The following is a 14,461-nucleotide window of genomic DNA, read 5'->3' as shown; positions in this document are numbered from 1 at the left end:
ACTCTTGTTAAATTTTAAAAATTATACTACTTTATTCAATAGTTGCTCTCCAACTCAACTATCATAAGTGAAATAAGTTAGCCACTCCCTAAGGTGTCTTCCTCGCTCTTGATAGAGGACTCTCAAGTTCCATGCTGTGTCTCAGAGAGCTCACCATTATGCAAGAGGGCACACCTATGGAATGGCATTTCTGCCACTTCATTATCAGTGCTGCCGGCTTCCAAAACATACCATCATGAACTTTCCAGGCACCTCTTACTTTTTAAACTCACTGCATAGGGATGCTCCCATTTTTCAGAATGTTATGAAAGCAAGACAATCTGATGGACTAGACCTCAAATTTGACTTCTGAAATGTTAAAAGTTAAGAAATATAATTAAACTGCAAGTGCATTAACATTTATATAAAATATAAACCAAATGCTTATCCTGATTCACCAAACAAATTACACTTTGAACATTATATAAAACCAGCTACTTATCACCGGCACCATTTGAAATTATTGCTAGTACTACAACTCCGAATGCCTAAGATGCCTTAAATACAAACCCTGAACATTTACATACTGATTTCATGAGCAAAGCAAAAGGTATTTGCCGGTAACAGTACAGGACTCAGCAATTTTATTGTCTGAGTAATCCTGGTTCGTTCTGATATGAAAATTCAATTATTTTAGAACGGGCCCTCTCATTAAATTTTGACAAGCAGCACGAGCTCGGTACCAGTTATAGCTCGAAGAGACCGGGGGTGCCTGATAGCACCACACTGAATTTTAAAATGTAGTATTTTTGCAGGACAAGATTATCTGACAATTTTGTATTAAAAGAAGAAAAAATTAATCAAATACATTGTAATATTCAACATTGGTATATTTGGTCTTCTTTTTACAGATATTTTACTAAAATTTGCTGCAAAAAAATGTTTATTGCATGCTTTCGTCCTGATTTCACAATTGAGCAATGTACTAGAAAAATATGTATATGTTGGTAGTGAACAGGAAGTATTTGACTACACATTTTTACCTACTGCTCTCTTTATCAATTGAGATGTATTTGTGGTGCTTATAAACCTGATTTCCAGAAACAGAAATGACTTTATTTGCATATAGCTGGTTTTATATTAGGATGCTTTCTGTCCAATAAAAAAAAATCGTTGAAAGCAACTTTTGAGTGAATTTATTGTCTTTTAAAGCAGACCTTACAGCTAATCACAAGAAGAAAAATAAACGGTTTTATTCATTTCCATAGAGTTCACAAAAGAATAACAAGTATCTTGCTCTGGGTTGGCTTGGTTTATTTTTGTCATGTCTCGTTTTTTTTTTTCTGTTTTTTTTTTTTTCCTGTAAGACAGGGTTTTCAGGTGTTCTGAGATCTCAGCCAAAAGGGATGCTTTTCCAAGCTCCAATCTGTCTGTCCACACATGCCCTGTCATGAAGAGAGGCACACAAATAGCCCCTATGATGTGTTATTTTAGTGACCAAAACATTCAACCCTAGGTAAAGAAGCCACCAGGTCAACAGCTCTAAACTCTGAATCAGAAAGAACAGCAATAAAAAATAAGGTGAACTGGAAAGCAGAAGACTGCAAAAAAAAAAAAAACAAAAAAAAAAAAACCTGGCTCCTTGCAGGAGCTGGCTCTGAAACCAAGCAAGGCAAACCAAGAGCAGGTCTAACTGACAATACTCAGTGCTGAGCAGGCCCTGTCTCCCTCCAGCCCCAGCTCTTAACTCTCCTCTTCTCTTGTCTTTCAGTACCATTCACATCTTGGAGCCCTACAACTCCATCTTTGTGTGGTCAGTTACTCATTAACTACTCTTCACCACTATACACACACTCCAAATGCTATTTAACATATTTTATTGAATTAATTTTTATTCTGAGAAGTTTTAGAACATTGGATTATTAAATTTTCTGGGCCTTGATGTTCTACCTTTAAAGTCGAAGCTCAGGGGCTTATATACAGTTGTTTAGAAGAATACTATCATCGAACAACAGCATTACACATCTTGTTTGGAATAAGGAGAAGAAGCGATGAGGAAGGGGAGCCAAGCAAATAACTTAAAATATAAAATGTCTCATGTGTTGATTGCTGATGAGAAATATTAACATAAAGATCAGTTTGGCTTTCTCTTATCTGACCTGTAATTCTTACTGGCAGTGCCAGTTGAATTGGAAAATGAAGTCGTCTATCCTAGACTACTCCAAAAAGTTATTCCATTTTAAAGAACGATCAAAAGATGGTAACCTAAGACGAGGGCCTAGTTCAACCACAGAGCTTGGGATATTCAGAAGCTAGGGACCTGCAGGTCACCTACAAAGGCAGTATGAGCCAGAGCCCAGGTATTAGGTTTAAATACAGGCAGAATAAATGTTATTTCTTCTAGTACTAGAAATAGAAACAGCCTAGGGTTCCTGAAAGACAGAAGGTGAAACTAGGCTTACATGTTAAGCTGAGCAAAGATGGGCTCTCTAGCCTATGAACTGTAAATTTCTCATATCATGAAGTCAAAGTTTACAACACTCCTTAAAATAAGAATAGGTTAGTCCATACATTTTGGTTTCCAACAATAATGACCATGACAGTTTGCATAAATGTACAGACTAAATACAAGGGGCCCATGGGCCACGTGGATAAAAGAACATGTGGTAACTGATGCATCCTTCTGGAACACATAGATAATAATATAATGGACAAGACATCACATACATGAAATACAAACAGATTTCACAAGTGATTTTATTACTGATCACACTCTAGGGAGCAAAATGGAGAAGTGAGCTCAAGCTTTGGAGTTCACCTGTCTTAGCTACATTTGGATAGAAATAAGCTGAGTTTTCCAAGGTCAGTCACAGGGCCCTTTACTCCACCCCAAATTCAGGAGGCTACACCTGTTCAAAATACTCAACAATAAGACTTTACTGATATTAGCACACCAATCTGGAATTTCTGATTATTCAAACAGAGATTTGATTAATTTAACTTGTCCCAGTAAAACATTGTTCAGAGGAAGTTACAGTTTACGCGAACAGCTTTGTAGAGGGCAGGCAATGAGATGTCTCAAATATAAAAGAGAATAATCTGGCTTGCAGCACTTTAAATATTGTAGAATCACAGAATCTCTGGTTGGAAGGTAATCAAGACCATCAAGTTCAACTTGTCCATCCAATGTGTGAATCTTCTCTACTACCTCTCTCATCAACGGACACTCACCCTGGGCTCAGACATCACTAGCGACACCTCTAGAGGCAGCTCACTCTGCCTTTGGGCAACCGCAGCTTTTAGGGATGTGTACCTTAGGTGTCAATCTGCCTCCCTAAAACTTTAATCAATTTAAGGTCCATTCAAGGCCATTTAAGGCCCAATTCAAATTCCTCTATGAGACCTCCTCTGATTCCCCAGAAGGAACTCGCACAATCTGCTGCTTATTTCTCTATGAAGCACTCATTTCATTCTGCCCTGTCTCTTAGCTATTTGCTGGTCTCCTCCACCAGACTGTCCTACTAAAGCCTGGAGGCTAGATCATTTTCACTAGTTTTGCCCAAAGTTGCACAACTGAAAAATAATAGACCCTGCATCTGAACCCAACAACTCTGGCTCCAAAGTCCATGTTTGGAACCACTACTCTGTACTGCCTCAAATATTAGCTTTTTCCAAAATAGTTTATGCAAATTTAAATTGCTATCCCCACTACCAATATTCTCTACTCACCTCCCTGGCGTTAGTATTTTCTCATAGTATTTACTGTCATTTAACATACTGTTAATATATACTTCCTTCTTTATTTAGGTCATTATCTGTCACTATCTGTCACTCTGCCATCCTACTGCCCCACTAAAATATAAACTCTATAGAGGTCACAGATTCTTATCTGTTCTGTTCACAGTTGTAGCAGAACAGTGGTTGGTACAGAGTAGAGCACAGTAAACTTTTGTTGGATGGACTGATGATGGATTGATAACATGGATTTCACATCCTCAAGAGTTTCAAAAGTATTGGAGAGTTAATACCAATTGGTCACCAATTAAAAGAGTGACTGAATCCTCTGACAAAAATCCAGTTGATATGCCTGATAGGGACTGAATTCTAGGTGTCTGGCCTTGAGATCAGGGAGTTGACCCAAAGAGCATCTATTTATGTCTTAATTCCTCAATGGTTAGTCAAGCACCTTCTGGTGACAGCAGCACAGAATCATCACCCATAAACCTACCCTGGAAAAAGCTTCCAAATGCTCTTCGTTATGAACTGAACATTACAAGATAGTGTTTATAGCCTCTCTTTCCGCTAATGATGTTCAAAAGGAGGGGGCCATAGGTAGTCTAATATTACTAACTTACAACAAACCAGAAAAAAATTTTCCCTCTATTTTATAACATGAAATGAAACCCCACATAGTAAAGTCAATTGTAGTAAATTGCTTTAGGGCTATGAAACATTTAATATCAACCCAAAAGAAGTGAATATATCCTACAGGCATTCCAAAATGTATGAGAAGATCCCCCACCAAACCCCTTTGAATGAAGAAAACACACTCTATAAGTAACGAGAAAACAATCAGGTAAAATTTAGTTTATTTTAAATATGCAGAGACCCACAGATGATGAAGTCCAACTCTTCAGTTTAGAGGCAAGGGCACCAAGTACCAAGAAAGTAAAAGCAATTTGTCGGCTGCTCCATAGAGAGCAGATGACACAGTGAGTGCTAAAACCCAGATGTCCTGATATCCTGTACTTGGAGCTATTTTCTATACCACAGAGTTCTCTTAATCCAAGCACCAGATACGATATGAAGAGATGCTGTCTTTTTTTTTTTTTTTTTTGCAGAATTACATTCCAAAGATATCAATTTTTAAACAAAGTTTCCCCCCCAACCAAATCCAAAGCCAGAAGGTTTTAATCTGGACCTGTTTCTCTCAGCCCTTGAGCAGGGGAATTTTCTTTTGTTCCCAGGGACAGGGTTTTAGGGAAGCCAAACTCACAAGATGTTAGCACTAGAAAGTACTTTCTTCAGTGAGAAGAAGGCAGAGTATGTGGGAAACAAAACAGAACTCAGTACCTGCAAATGGATGCAAGATTCAGGACTTGCTTCCCTCCTTCCTCCCAATCCAGGCACTCATCAACCTCAGACACAAACAATTTCTCATAAACCTACACGGGAGCTGAAATGTTTAATTATATTGTCTGCATATGTTTGCATCAATGCCATGTTCAGAGAGAAGGGGCTGGGTCTATGTGCCCTTTTTCAGAGACTCTCACATAGCACCATGTGTAACTCTTCTATGTGTAAGAGTTACATGTGTAAGCACTGTGTGTAAGAGTTACACATGGTGCTATGTTAGGGTGTCTGAAAAATGCACTCTTTTGAATTATAAATTATGTAAAACCACTCTTTTCTCGGGACATCATGAGCACTGAAGAGCCAAGGAGTACAGGGCAATAGAGAGGAAAGTCCCAAGTTATGCTAACAGGGAGAGAATCTTGCCGAAATTTCCAATTGTTCTTTGTTCAGTTTAATCAAGTCTGAGAGGTGTTCGGCACCCTCACAATGGTTGGTGGGGTATAACCTAGTCTAGTATCAGTATCAAGCACTAAGTCATATTTCTTAACCCTGAAGTACATTCATTTGTTCATTGGTTCAACCCACATACTGAGCCCTGGTGCAGCCACTATGGAGGATACAGAACTTGTAGTTCTAGTACCAGCCATAGGAGTCTACTCCACAGTGGCAACAGGGTAAAAAGTGGCCAACACCTTGACAGAGACATATGCAATGTATTCCAGGAGTTTAAGAAAAGGAAAGACATAATTTCCAAGTTGCAGAATCCAATGGTATTTGTGTTTTGAACTGTTCTTTGACAGTTGGTATCTGGACATGGGAAGATATGAATGAAAAGGAGCTGAGGTGGAGCCTTCTGAGAGAAAGGAACACCACTGATGCAGAACCATGTAAATTAAAGACCAAACACTAGGACAAATGACAATCCTTGAACAAGATTTATATGTGAAGTCACAACGAATGCTAAGGACACAATCTCATTTGCAAACCACGTTGCTTGCCATCCTCTACCCAGCTGGAGCCTTTATTTTAAGCCTCACGTTTACGAGGCCTCTATCTGGGCCAGAGCTACAGGAAGAGACATCATAGAGGGAATTGCCTCCAGGAACATACCTTCTCTTTGTCCCCATACATTAGAAAAGAATTAAATGGAAAGATAAGTTAACATACATGATGCAAAATTCAGTTTTCCCCCAAAGTGCTGGAGAAAATTCTCTGCTACTCATAGCCTACCTCTATTACTCTCATTTGCCTCCACCTCCACCCTCCTGTGCTCTGCTTCTGCAGGATTTGACTCACAACTAGTCAACTGGATATTAACGTAGAAATCACAGCCATCTGCTTTCCACTCAATTCAGAAAAATCACCCAATTTTTTATAGATGTCTAAAACTCTGAAATCTTCTAGTCAGTTTATAGTAAATACATGTACAGAAGACTTTGCAAAAGAAATCCCTGTCCTATTTTCTGCATTTAAGTTAGGTAGGTAGTGTGAGTTTGAGTTTTAACAGAGTGTATTTTTGGTAGTATAAAATACCATGGAAAAAAAATAACAAAAAAAAGACGGAACTGCTTCGTGATTCTAATTGGCCTGTGCGTCGAATTTAAACAGCATCAGTCTGATTCTACCACACAAAACACTGAGCAAACAAGAGCTGTTTTCCCCCACTTGAGGCCTTTGAGCTGAAACAAGAACGAACAGTTTGCATGGGTGGTACTACTCGCTGATTCTTGCTATTAGGCAATTTTTCCCCTTTGGAATAAAAATGCCAATTAGTCCTTTTGCCAGAACACTGCAATTGAGCATTTTAAGCCACTTCTTTTCCAGGCCTCTTTTGTACAACCTTTCACACAGAGATTTGTTGTGTGGAGCAGTCTACATATGGGAAGAAAGCTGTGGCCTTGGAGCAGCAACCTCCAGAGTGGGCAGGACCTAATAAAGACCTCACCTAAGGAGGAAAAGAAAAGATCTAAAAAAAGGATATGCTAGTGGGGATAATAGCCAGCTCAGCTGTATTAGTGTTACTGCCTTGGCTATGCACATAAGCAAGATCACATTTCAATTGGTGACTCGCTACTTCATCAGTTGTTTATGAATGAGCATGCAGTTTCAGCACAGAGCTATAATTTCTACCTCACACAAAACAATGCCTTATAAAGAGTTGAGGCTCTTTACCAAGAGGTTAGATTGGCTTTGAGGCTATGTAGAGTAGCAATTAGGAGCATAGGTGCTGGAGGCTGACCATCAGGGTTCAAATTCTGTGCTACTTATTAGCTGCATACCCTAGGTTAAGTTACTTAACTTCTCTGTGTCTCAGTTTCCTCAGTAAAATGGGGTGAATTGTAATACCTACCTTAAAAAGTTGTGGTGAGAATTCCAGAAGTTAGCCCAGAATAAGTGAATAGAACGGTGCCATAAAAGGTAGCAACAGTTATGTTTTATAAAATTGTATGTCAAAAACAAACATGAATGTATATTTGCCTTCTCAAGTACAGATCAGGAAAGTCATTTATGTGGCAGCATCGGCAATCTAGAAAACACTTTTAAATCAGAAAAGAGAAAAGTCACTGAAGGGCCTAAAATGAGGCTGCAAAGTTCATGCTCCACATCTCTGCCCTTGGCTCAAGGATGGGCTCCTCCAGTCCTCATTCAAAGCCTGAAAAATCTTTTATACTTTTTTTATAACAGCTGTATTTATACTATACAATTCTTTCCTTTAAAGTGTACAATTCAGTAGCTTTCAGTATATTCACAGACTTGTGCAACCATCACTGCTATCTAATTCCAGAACATTTTCATCACCCAAAAAGCCATTAAGCAGTCACTGCCCCATTCCCCCTTACCCCAGCCCCTGGCAACCACTAATCTGCTTTCTATTCCCATGGAATTGCCTGTTCTGAACATTTTATATAAATAGAATCATACAAGATGTGGTCTTTTGTGACTGGCTTCTTTCACTTAACACCATGTTTTCAATGTACAACCATGCTGAAGCATGTATCAGTACTTCATTCTTTTTATGGCTGAATAATATTTTATCATATGGATATACCACATTTTGTCTATCCATCCTTCATTGATAGACATCTGGGTTTTTCCACTTTATAGCTAGTATGAGTAATGCTGCTACGAACATTTTTGTACAAGTTTATCTATGAATGTATGTGTTCATTTCTTCTGGGTATATACCTAGAAGTGGAATTGCTGGGCCATATGATAACTCTGTGTTTAACCTTTCGAGAAATCTTCAGACTGTTTTTTCCAAAGGAAGAAACTGCACCATTTTACGTTCCCATTAGCAGCGTATGAGAGTTTCGAATACTCCACATCTTTGTCAACACTGTTATTATCTATCTTTTTCATTTTAGCCATCCTAGTGGCTTGTAATTTTGATTTTCATTTCTCTGATAGCTAATTATGTTGAGCTTCTTTTTATTTGCTTATTGGCTATTTGTGTATCTTCTTTGGAGAAATGTATATTCAGATGATTTGCCCTTGGACATAACCCAGCAACAAGCTGGGATGGCTGGTTTGGTTGTCTTAACAATTAGCAGTAAGACATTGGAGAGAAGGAATCAGTGAAAGGTATAGCTGCCTACAGGGAAACATGCTGCAGTCAGTGAGAGAAATGGCAGAAAGAAGAGCAGATATAGAAACTGAAAAATCCTGGCCGGGTGTGATGGCTCACACCTGAAATCCCAGCACTTTGGGAGGCCGAGGTGGACGGATCACGAGGTCAGGAGTTCGAGATCAGCCTGGCCAATGTGGCGAAACCCCGTCTCTACTAAAAAAAACAAAAAATTAGCCAGGCATGGGGGTGGACACCTGTAATCCCAACTACTTGGGAGGCTGAGGCAGGAGAATCGCTTGAACCTGGGAGGTGGAGGTTGTAATGAGCCGAGGTCCCACCATTGCACTCCAGCCCGGGCCTCAGGGAGAGACTCCGTCTCAATGATAATAATAATAATAATAATAATAATAATAATAATAATAAAAGAAACCAAAAAATCCTGGCAGCCATTTAATGGGAGAAGCAAATAGCCTGAAATGTCATCTTAATAGCCCTGTGGCCATATTGTCTAAAAGCACAGTATTGGGATTAGAAGGAAGTAAGAAAGGAAGATGGAACTGTCTGCGCAGTCCTTGGGCAACAATACCTCAGAGTGCCCTATCTCCTCTCATTTGCACTCTCAATCGTGAGCTTGACTTCATAGTTATACCCATCAGCATCTGTATTACAGTTAATATTTGCATTTTGAGCACCTACTGTATGCCAGGTCTTATGCTAAGGATTTTACACATATTATATCATTTTATCCTCACAACATCCCTATGACATTAGTTCCAGTAATAGCCTCATTTTGCATTATCTGTAAAAAAAACTAAGACTTAGAGAGGTTAAATAACTTGCAAAATGTCACACAGCCAATAAATAGCAGAGCTAAGAATTAAACCCACATCTGTTTGAGTCCAAAGGCAGACACTGTCCTCTAGACTGTCTACTGATGACAGCCAATAGTTATCGAGCTGTTGCTATTTGCCAAGTATTATGCTAAATGCTCATTGCCTCATTTGATCATCATTACAATCCTATGAGATGGAGTATATATGTAGCAGGTAGTCGAAAAAAGAGGATAGCAATGGCATGAGAGTGAAGAAATAAGTTTCTGACAAAGAAGGAATGCTAGGTAAAGCTATTCAGTTTTTGTGCAGTTATTTTATCTATTTAGTTTGCCACACAGTCACACAGTCAAGGAAATTAAATGGACAAATATTTATGTGCATTGCTTGAACAATATGAGCAGTAATATTTTTTGAATATCTAATACGCGTGAGGCACTTTACAAGCATTATCTCATTTAACCGCAGCAGTAACCTTAGCAACCTGGGATCACCACGACCAATGTACAGATGTGGAACCTAATCCTTAAAGGTCAAATGATCTGCTTAAAGGACACACACAGCTTTGTATGTGTTAGAACCATAAACCAAGTCTGCGTGACTTCAGAGCCTGGGCTCTTAATCACTGTTCTCAGGACTGAAAACTGGTAAATTCACTGAAAAGTACACACTATCAAGGTGAAAAAAGGTAATAGCTGAACTAAATGGACGCTAATCCTCAAAGTCTGTACATGACATGAACTGCAAGGAGAGTTTACTTTTGTCCAGTTTCAGTGTGGCTCTTTGAAGTAGCAGTGGCAGTCCACAGGGCTGAAAAGAACCTCCCCAGACAAAAGTGTTAACAGGCTTGATCCCAGGCTGATCCCAGACATATGATGAACACTTCTTCCTTGTCTCTCCCTTGAAGGTACGTGCTTCATATCTTGCTACCTACTCTCTTAATCTCCTCAGCCTTTAGAATTGACAAATACCTGTGCCTTCCCAGGTGTAAGTCTGACTCCTCCGGACGTTTATCATCCCTTCTTTCATCTATCTGCAACCTCAGCCCATGTAAGAGGTAGTTGTCAAACCTTTATTTTGCTCTCAAATAAAATCTCATGTGGAACTGCAATCCATAAAACAAATACAAACCGAGCTCACTGATTGGTAGAAGGGGGAGGTTCAAGGAACGCAGTTTAAAAACCAACCACAAGTCCCTGAGACACTCCATCCTGGATGGGTAGAAGGTTGTTCCACTGGCTGGACAAGACCACGTGTGAGGTTTCATCTCCAAGTAGGCTCAATGGTCTCTCTAAAAAGAGGTGTAATTCCTCAAATTGAATCTTTTTTCTTTTTTTTCCCTAAACTATCATTTCGCATTATGATGAAAGTGATTTTAATGCTTAACTTGTGGGACTAGTCTCATTATTTTAAAATGACACCTTGCACATAAGAAAAAGTCAGTTATGAGCTTTCAGTACATTTTATTTTCTTGTTTTTTTAAATAATTCACCTAGATGCACAAAATTCCTGACAATTTTGATTCATTGCATTCTCAGCTCAGAAACTTGTATATCCTCCTGGAAATGTATATATTTCGTCTATAAGCTTATTTATAAATAAAATATATTTTTATGTTTTACCTTGCATTTTAATTATTAAATATTTTATTTGACTAAGACACCATAGATTATAAAATGTCCTACTCTATAACGTATCACTAGGACACATTAATAAATGATGACATAATCTTTTTTTGTTTTGGTTTGGTTTTGGGTGTGTGTGTGTGTGTGTGTGTGTGTGTGTGTCAGAGTTTTGCTCTTGTTGTCCAGGCTGGAGTGCAGTGGCACGATCTCGGCTCACTGCAACCTCCACTTCTTGGGTTCAAGTGATTCTCCTGCCTCAGTCTCCTGAGTAGCTGGGATTACAGACGCCTGCCGCCATGCTGGCTAATTTTTGTATTTTTAGTAGAGATGGAGTTTTGCTATGTTAGCCAGGCTGGTCTGGAACTCCTGACCTCAGGTGATCCGCCTGCCTCAGTGTCCCAAAGTGCTGGGATTAAAGGCATGAGCCACTGCACCTGGCCGACATAATCTTTTTATTTATTGCAAGAGATTTTAAGATTTATTTAGATGTAGATGCAGATGTTTCCTCCTTTGTACACGCACAGAAAGTAAAAAATAAATGAAGTAATTTGATCGTGACATTTAAAAAATTATACTTATTTAGGATCCACCTTTTCAGAATCATGTTTTGATTCAGTCATCAACAACCATAATCTTGTTTTCCTCATCATGTTTTCTTGTGTGCTCTGAAAAGCATTGGCAATGAAGGATTTCTTTTTTGTAAAGTGTTCCACTGTCTTCTCTGGGATTTTCTTCTATGCTGCCGATACCCATTCTGCAACTTCTGTCCAGCATATTTGAGGAATGCAAATTATAACACAACAGCCTCCTGGTGACAATAAAAAATGTTTCAGAGATGCTAAAGATGATTTCAGAGATGTTAAAATGAGAAAAATCTTAGAAGTGATGGAATGTCTTTCCATAACACTATTGAGATCATACACTACCCACTGTCTGCAACATTTTCCTCTCTCAATATTTATTTTAGACACAATCCATATTTGCACATATACATCTACCTCGCTTTTGTGTGAATATATTGTACATTATTTTACCAAGAACTAGTTTATTTTTCCTAGAATCTAAGATTTTCCAGGTCTTAAAAGTCACCTATTCCAGCTCCCTAATATCTCATCAGGGCTTGTGAGCACACCCAAAACATTTGTTCAAAACTGGTTAGATTCAGGCAAGCATCTGAATTCTACTACCTGTTTGCAGATCAGTTAATTGATTTGGTTTTGTTGTTACCTACACACACCTACATATTATTATTGTTGTTGTTACCGACATATGGCACATATGTACATGTGCAATAAGCATCCAGACATTTATATCCTTAGGATAACACGGTCATGTACCTAAGGATAAGGAAGTATTAAATCACTGTTGTCAGGGCCAGCTGCACAATTTGCAGAACTTAATGTGAAATGAAGATGCAGGACTCAAGTTGGAGATGATGAAGTCTGTCTTCCCTTTCCATGGGCCACAGCCCCGGTGCACAACAAATGGCCAACCCCCGCAATCCTAGTCTCTGATAAAACAGACTTTAAACCAACAAAGATCAAAAGAGACAAAGAAGGCCATTACATAATGGTAAAGGGATTAATTCAACAAGAAGAGCTAACTATCCTAAATATATATGCACCCAATACAGGAGCACCCAGATTCATAAAGCAAGTCCTGAGTGACCTACAAAGAGACTTAGACTCCCACACATTAATAATGGGAGACTTTAACACCCCACTATCAACATTAGACAGATCAACGAGACAGAAAGTCAACAAGGATACCCAGGAACTGAACTCAGCTCTGCACCAAGCGGACCTAATAGACATCTACAGAACTCTCCACCCCAAATCAACAGAATATACATTTTTTTCAGCACCACACCACACCTATTCCAAAATTGACCATATACTTGGAAGTAAAGCTCTCCTCAATAAATGTAAAAGAACAGAAATTGTAACAAACTGTCTCTCAGATCACAGTGCAATCAAGCTAGAACTCAGGATTAAGAATCTCACTCAAAACCGCTCAACTATGTGGAAACTGAACAACCTGCTCCTGAATGACTACTGGGTACATAACGAAATGAAGGCAGAAATAAAGATGTTCTTTGAAACCAACGAGAACCAAGACACAACATACCAGAATCTCTGGGATGCATTCAAAGCAGTGTGTAGAGGGAAATTTATAGCACTAAATGCCCACAAGAGAAAGCAGGAAAGATCCAAAATTGACACCCTAACATCACAATTAAAAGAACTAGAAAAGCAAGAGCAAACACATTCAAAAGCTAGCAGAAGGCAAGAAATAACTAAAATCAGAGCAGAACTGAAGGAAATAGAGACACAAAAAACCCTTCAAAGAATAAATGAATCCAGGAGCTGGTTTTTTGAAAGGATCAACAAAATTGATAGACCGCTAGCAAGATTAATAAAGAAAAAAAGAGAGAAGAATCAAATAGATGCAATAAAAAATGATAAAGGGGATATCACCACCGATCCCACAGAAATACAAACTACCATCAGAGAATATTACAAACACCTCTATGCAAATAAACTAGAAAATCTAGAAGAAATGGATAAATTCCTCAACACATACACCCTCCCAAGACTAAACCAGGAAGAAGTTGAATCTCTGAATAGACCAATAACAGGAGCTGAAATTGTGGCAATAATCAATAGCTTCCCAACCAAAAAAAGTCCAGGTCCAGATGGATTCACAGCCGAATTCTACCAGAGGTACAAGGAGGAGCTGGTACCATTCCTTCTGAAACTATTCCAATCAATAGAAAAAGAGGGAATCCTCCCTAACTCATTTTATGAGGCCAGCATCATCCTGATACCAAAGCCTGGCAGAGACACAACAAAAAAAGAGAATTTTAGACCAATATCCTTGATGAACATTGATGCAAAAATCCTCAATAAAATACTGGCAAACAGAATCCAGCAGCACATCAAAAAGCTTATCCACCATGATCAAGTGGGCTTCATCTCTGGGATGCAAGGCTGGTTCAATATACGCAAATCAATAAATGTAATCCAGCATATAAACAGAACCAAAGACAAAAACCACATGATTATCTCAATAGATGCAGAAAAGGCCTTTGACAAAATTCAACAACCCTTCATGCTAAAAACTCTCAATAAATTAGGAATTGATGGGACGTATCTCAAAATAATAAGAGCTATTTATGACAAACCCACAGCCAATATCATACTGAATGGGCAAAAACTGGAAGCATTCCCTTTGAAAACTGGCACAAGACAGGGATGCCCTCTCTCACCACTTCTATTCAACATAGTGTTGGAAGTTCTGGCCAGGGCAATTAGGCAGGAGAAGGAAATCAAGGGTATTCAATCAGGAAAAGAGGAAGTCAAATTGTCCCTGTTTGCAGATGA

This window comes from Pongo pygmaeus, chromosome X, assembly GCF_028885625.2.
Source record: "Pongo pygmaeus isolate AG05252 chromosome X, NHGRI_mPonPyg2-v2.0_pri, whole genome shotgun sequence".
Taxonomy (NCBI): Eukaryota; Metazoa; Chordata; class Mammalia; order Primates; family Hominidae; genus Pongo; species Pongo pygmaeus.
This window is presented reverse-complemented; position numbering follows the sequence as displayed.